This window comes from Dromaius novaehollandiae, chromosome 29 (genome assembly GCF_036370855.1).
Source record: "Dromaius novaehollandiae isolate bDroNov1 chromosome 29, bDroNov1.hap1, whole genome shotgun sequence".
Taxonomy (NCBI): Eukaryota; Metazoa; Chordata; class Aves; order Casuariiformes; family Dromaiidae; genus Dromaius; species Dromaius novaehollandiae.
Genome location: NC_088126.1, coordinates 491,716 through 497,904, shown reverse-complemented (window position 1 = coordinate 497,904; position 6,189 = coordinate 491,716).

The following is a 6,189-nucleotide window of genomic DNA, read 5'->3' as shown; positions in this document are numbered from 1 at the left end:
GGAACTGGGCCGAAGCCACGGTTCAGTTCCTGCGTCCTCCAAAACGGGCAGTGCTGCCTCTTTCTTGGGCCCGTCTGGCGGCAGGTGCAAAGCCACAAACCAGCGCGAAACCTCCCAAACGCCCGGGCCTTCGGTTTGCCTTTATGCTTTTTTCCCCCAAGTATTTTTATTACAGCTATAAACACTGCAGAGGTAACTCAATAGGGCCGTGCAGGAGCGTGTTTATGGTGCCGCATTTTCAAACATGAGCTTGGGGCAATTAATCAGCCCGAAGAAGAACTATTATTAGTACGTGCTTGTCGTACTGTCACGGGGCGCCGGCCGAGCCCGGCGCGGGGGAGCCTCTGCAGCCACGCTCGGGTGCTGGGGAAGGCGCCGGTGCTGCCAAGCTGCCCCTCTCCGAGCCCGTTCCTGCCGCCGGGGGCTGGTTCCCGGCTGGGAAGGCAGCAGCGCTGCCCAGGGCACGGCATAAGCTTTTCCTTTGGAGGCGCCGCGCTGCTCGGCGGCGGCCTGAACCCCAGCTCTGATAAGGCCAAGGCGGCCGCCACGTCTGCTCGCAGCAGCGGTTACTCATCCCGGGAGCTCAGGTGCGCAGAGGGGGGGGACCCCCCGCCTCTCCCGCGGCACCGCCGTCCCCGCGCTGCTCGGCCCCCAACGTGGTGGCGGCTCCGGCTCCGAGGGCCAGCGACGTTCCCACGCGGGAGGAACCGTCCCCGCACGGCGGCGTGGAAAGGCGGGTGCGGCGGGTGCAGCTCCGCCGGGGAGGCAGCCAGACCCGGCTCCCGCGGCAGCTGCGGCGCGGGGAAGCGCAGGTTGCTCTCGCCGTCACGAAAGGCAGCGCGTCGCTTCGGAAAGAGGCGGCCGACGAGCGGGTGACGGCCCACGAGCACGGCGCCCAACGCCCTCGCCGTCCCAGCGCCGGGTTCTCCTGGCCGTCGCGGCGCCTGCCCGGCCAGCGCTCCGCTGCGGCTCTCCCGCGGCTCGGCCGGGCCTGGCATCGCCTCCGGCTCCGCGGAGCGCGCCGCCTCGGCAAGGCACCGCCCGGCCTCCGCTCCCCGCAGCCGGGCGAGCCGCAGGCTCTGGCGTCCCGCCGCGGCTTGGCTCCCGGCCGCTCCGGCCCCGCCAGGCTCCTCCCGCGCAGCTGTCGCCTCCCGGGCAGCGGCCGGGCGAAGCAGCAGCCTGGGGGCCTCTGCGTCCCGCGGGCAGCCCGGCCCCTCTGGCCGAGCCCGTCCTCGCAGGGGCGTCGCGGGTGGGGAGCGGGTTATCGTCAGCCCGCTCCGGGGGGAGCTGGGGGCTGCCGGCAGCGCTGCCCCGCTGCGGCCCTGCCGCGTCCCCCCCGTCCCCGTCCCGGAGGGCGCGACGCCGGCGCGGGTCTCTACCCGCTCGCGTCACCCGCCCCGGAGCCCGGCCGAGCGGCCTCCCGCCCTGCCCTTTCCTCCAAGGCCGGCACGCCGCCGGGCTCGGGAGCCGCCCGGAGCGACTGCGCGACGGATCGTCTGGCGAGGGAAAGCCTGGCGCAGCCGGGTCTCCGAGGGGCTTCCTCGCGGGCGGGGCTGCTTCGTGCCTCCCACGGGATCCCACTACACCTTCTTCCCTGCTTGTTCTTTATTCACCGTAGATTATTTTTTCACGCAGCTCAGAGCGGCAGACGGAGCCAAGCGCTGTAGATCAGCGACACGCATAGACGGATGGGCAGGAGGGCGGCTGCGGGGAGCGATAGATGGCACGGGAGATAGCTGTCTGCGAATCTCAGGGACATGTACAGTGCTTTAATTGGTTGGTCTGCACAGATTTCCTCGCAAACAGCATTTTTTAATCTAAAAGAAAGCAAGAAACTGGAACGTGTCTTGTTTCTTTCATGACTTCCCTGGAGGCAGCAGCAGCGCATTAAGGAAAAAGAGAAGGAGGAGGAAAAAATAGTCAGAGGCACCAGGTGGCTGAATATCTTGCAGCCTAATTGATTCCTCTTTAATTAGCACAAAACCTGTTGCTCTCCAAAACACTCGGTGCAAGCTTTGGAGCAGGCACGTCCTCCGCGGCCCCGCGCCAGCTTCGCCCGCTGCGGCTGGAGGCGGGAGAGGGGCAGCGGGGAGCGGGCAGGGCCGGCGGCACCTCCTCGGCGCCCGCAAATGGGGTCGCGTTCGGCCTCGGCAGCCGCCTCCCGCTCCTCCGCGGCCCCGCGACCAGGGCTTGGATGTGACCGCCCGGAGTAACCGGACGCCGCAGAGGCTCCTGCCTCCGTGCCCACGCCTGACCTCATCTGGAAACCGCTGGCGAGTTACCACCTACAAAGCAGTTTTAATGGAAAAGAGCTTAGCTTTGTTAAACTGTTTGTCAGACATGTAGGGCTGCCATAAATGCAATTTCCAGGCACGCGGGCGCTGTGCACTCAGCCGCGGGGACAGGGCACCTGGCCGTCCCCCGCGGACGGCGTTCAGCACAGACACCAGCGTATGAGATTTGAGCCAAGAAGATATTTAACATTCAACGTGACGGCTCCCTTTTTTGCGCGTTACTGGAATGGGTGACGCTCACAGGCTCATGAAAAGCCTCGAGTCTCATTTTCAGTGAAGCTCCTGTCCCTGTTTCCCCCTCCTGGCTTTCGGCAGGACGCTCACGCGCACGGCTTTAAACGCAGGCCGCGAGTCTGCAGGGCTGCCCGGCGCCCGGCTCGCGCCGCGTTCGCTCTCCCGGGCCGGGCGGCGGCTTTGTGAAGCGCAGTGAAACTCAGCCCCTGCAAACACCTGCCCAGACCACAAGCACTTCTTAAAGAAAGGGGGGGAAAAAAGCTGTTTTATGGTTTTGATTCTTTGGTCTGTGTGATGTGTGTAATCGCTCCCATCGGCGCAGAGTGGGCGAGTGCTGCATTGTCACCGAGCGGCTTCTCGGCAGCCGTTCCAGGAAGCAGACTCAGCTCCTGGGCCTGGGCCTCCCGCTCTGCCTAAATGTGATCGCAGAGGAGGCGACGGTTTGCTCAACGGTTTTGCAGCGAAGCCCCCACCGCTGGCCGGCTCGCAGCGGTTGCCATCGCTTCAGCACGGCGCTTGCTACCCAGCAGGAAATTCAGAAATGCCCATTTAGGTAGAAAAGTGTAATTTACCATTGCATTTTACTGCCTGCCCCTGCTGAGCAACCCTCCTTATTGTGCGAGCGCCAGGCCAACAGGCTGCAGGAAAAAAGCCACGGCTCTTTCATTCTGACAGCCAAGAAAGGGACGCAGCCGCCATTAGCACAAGCCCGGCGTCTTTGCAGGCAGCCGCATCCCCCACGAGAGCTCCTGGGAATTGCAGGCGAGGCTGGAGGAGAGGAAGCTCGCAGGCAGCGCCGGCCTGAGTGGGAGAGAGGAACCGTGCGGAGACGCTGGAGGCGACGCAGCAGGAGGGAAGAGCCCGTTCCTTGCTGTTCACGGGGCTCTCGAGGGAGCAGAGCGGTTTCGTGGTGCTGAGCCCTTGCGCTGGCGTTGCACAGACCCTCCTGCAGCAGCGAATCACCCTGTCGGCACCCGAAAACCCCAGATCGAGGTGATGAAGCTAGCGGCTGAACAGCCGTGATTTTACCTGCAAAATGAGCGCGTCCGCGGTGGAAATGACTGCAGGGAGACCGGCCACGGGCTCATTTCATCCCTGCGGCAGAGCGCAGCCTCAGCGCGTCTGCAGGAGGCTTTTCCGCCCGGCTCGGGAGCCCCGTGTCGCTCCCTTCCCTCGCCTCCCGCTTCATCCCCCGGGAACACGGGCAGCTGCTCCCGGAGGCTGCCGGCTCGGCGCCCCGCAGCAGGCAGGCAGGCCGCAGCGGCGAGCGCGGGGCTGGGCCGCGCAGGAGCAGAGCCTGGCGCGGGGGCCGGTCCCCTGCTCGCGGCCGAAGGCAGAGCCGGTGCTCGGGGCCCCGTCACCCGCAGGGCCCGGGAGCCGCCTCCGGCGCTCGGCTCCTTCCGCCCCGGTGCCGCTCCAAGCCCATGGTCTGCAGCGCTATTCGCTGCCGGTGGTTTTTCTCTCCCCTGTTGAAGGCCAGAAGTTCCCCACTGTTTATAAAAGCTCCGTCTGCTCGTGAGAAACTGCTGAGCGAAACAGTGAAGAGCTTCCCGCCCCGCCGAGCCCGCTCCCCCCCGCCAGCGCCGAGCGCAGGGCGCTGCCCCCCGGGTACCGCCACGTGCCGGCGGGGACCCTCCCGCAGGCCCTGGCGCCGGCACCGGCACCGGCACCGGCACTGGCACTGTCACCGGCACGCTGCCTCTCCTCCAGCTGCGAAAGCAGAGAGCAAAGCGCTGCAGGGAGGCCAGAGATCCGTTACGGACAGTTTTCTCTTTTTCCTTGCAGGATCCTTAATCCAAAGCCATTAAAAAAAAAACAGTTTTCACGCTGTGTGCAAAGATTAAACAAACTTTACCTAATCTCCATGTGCAATTTCTAGCAGCGTCAGAAATGCAGCATTGCTCACGCTTTAGGGCTCTGCTCCGCTCAGCCGCTAGTGCTGGAAATGCAGCTGTACATTTCTAATCCCCCACCGAAGGGTCCCCCAGATTGCTGGAGGTATTTTCAGAATTTACAGGTATGAACTCAAAAGCAGACCAACATGTTGATGCGTCACTAGTCAACCGTCACACGTCACCCGTGTTCCTCCTCCACCGTCCCCACGGCACCTGCGCCGGGGCCGGCCGCAGGCTCCTGCTCGGCTGCTCACTCGTGCCGCCGGGGACCGGCTGGTTTCGGGGCTGCTGCTCCCGGTTTCTAGGACTGCTGCTTCAGCGCCTGCTTGCTCGAGCACCGAGCCAGAGCCGGCAGCACGGCCGCTTCCAGGCTTCGAATGAGGCTTTTGAGCCATCAGCTGGATTTAGCACCCTGCACTAAGCGGGAAAGGCTCCACCCTCCCCTTCTCTTTACCAGCGTGTTCCCTCTGTGAAGTTGTCTTTTCGCCGTTTGCACTCCCGCCAGCTTTCATCCCGCTTCTTTAGAAGTACCAAGCCATTAGCTTAACCGGAGGGAATAGCCCAGGTCCGACGTGCTCCCTTTCTCTATTGCATTGAGGCAGGAGAGGGCTGAGCAGGAGATAAGTCCTGCCCCACCTTCCCCAGCTGTCCCTCACCGCTGGCACCGTCCCCGTTAGCTGGGAGGCAGCTTTGCCTTCGCGCACCGAGTCCCTGCCGCGCTCAGAGCCTCGGGCACGAAGCGCCGGAGCACCGAGAGCCTCAGCGGAGCCGGAGGAAGGAGCGTTTCCAGCACCGGCGCAGAGCGCTGAGCAGCCCCAAGGCCCCGCAGAGGAAAACCCTTTCTCTTCGGGGAGGCAGTGGCTCGGGAACGCCTCGGGGCTCGTGCGGGGGAAAGGCGGGTAGCCGGGGGCCGGAGATCCCGAGGGAGCAGGAGCGCCGGGGCTCGGCTGCCGCTGCCGGCTGTCCGGGCGTCCCCAGCCACGCGTCCCCCTCCTGCTCATTCCTCTCGGCTCCCACGTGGCAGCGGCGGGCCAGGCGCGGATCAGAGCCGGGCGAGCGCAGCCCCGGCTGCGGGGAAGGATCCCGCAGGCGCAGCCGGCACCTGGCAGCTTCGCGGGGGAAGCGGCTCCCGCTGCTCGAGGTCGAGGCGACCCCCCAGGAGGTTTCGCTTCCTCTGGTGGAGGCGACGACTTCAGAAGTCGCCAAGAAGCCGGGTGCTGGCAGTAGCCGGAGGTTGGCGGCCGCAGCCGGCGCTTGGAGGAGAGTCTCGTCTGCCGGAGGCTCCTGCAGAGCCCCGACGGCCGCCTCCGCCTCGGCGTCCTCCCCGGAGCGGCAGCGCGAGGACGTTTCCCCTCTCCCCGGACCTCCCCGGGGTCTGCAAAGCCCCCGGACCGCCTGGGGCAGCCGGACGCGGCCCCGAGCACCCGACAGGCACCGAGCGGCTCCCCGGGACGCCCACGGGAGCTGCCGAGCCGCCCAGGGAGCATCGCGCAGCGAAACGCCATCTGCGGCGGGCACCACCGGCCGCTCGCGCCCCGGAGCCGGGGCCGCGGGGCCCGGAGCAGGCGGCAGCTCTCATCTGGACCCGGCAGACCACCTGCTGCTTTCCCACTCCCCCTCCAAGGAAAAGCACCTCATTCCCTTCCATAGGAAACGCTCCTAGAGGGGCGAATAGCCGCCACGCACCCCTCGGACGCGGCTCCGGCACGTCGGAGACCGAACGCCTTCCCCAGCGGAAGAACAGAGCTCCGGAGACCAGCACAACA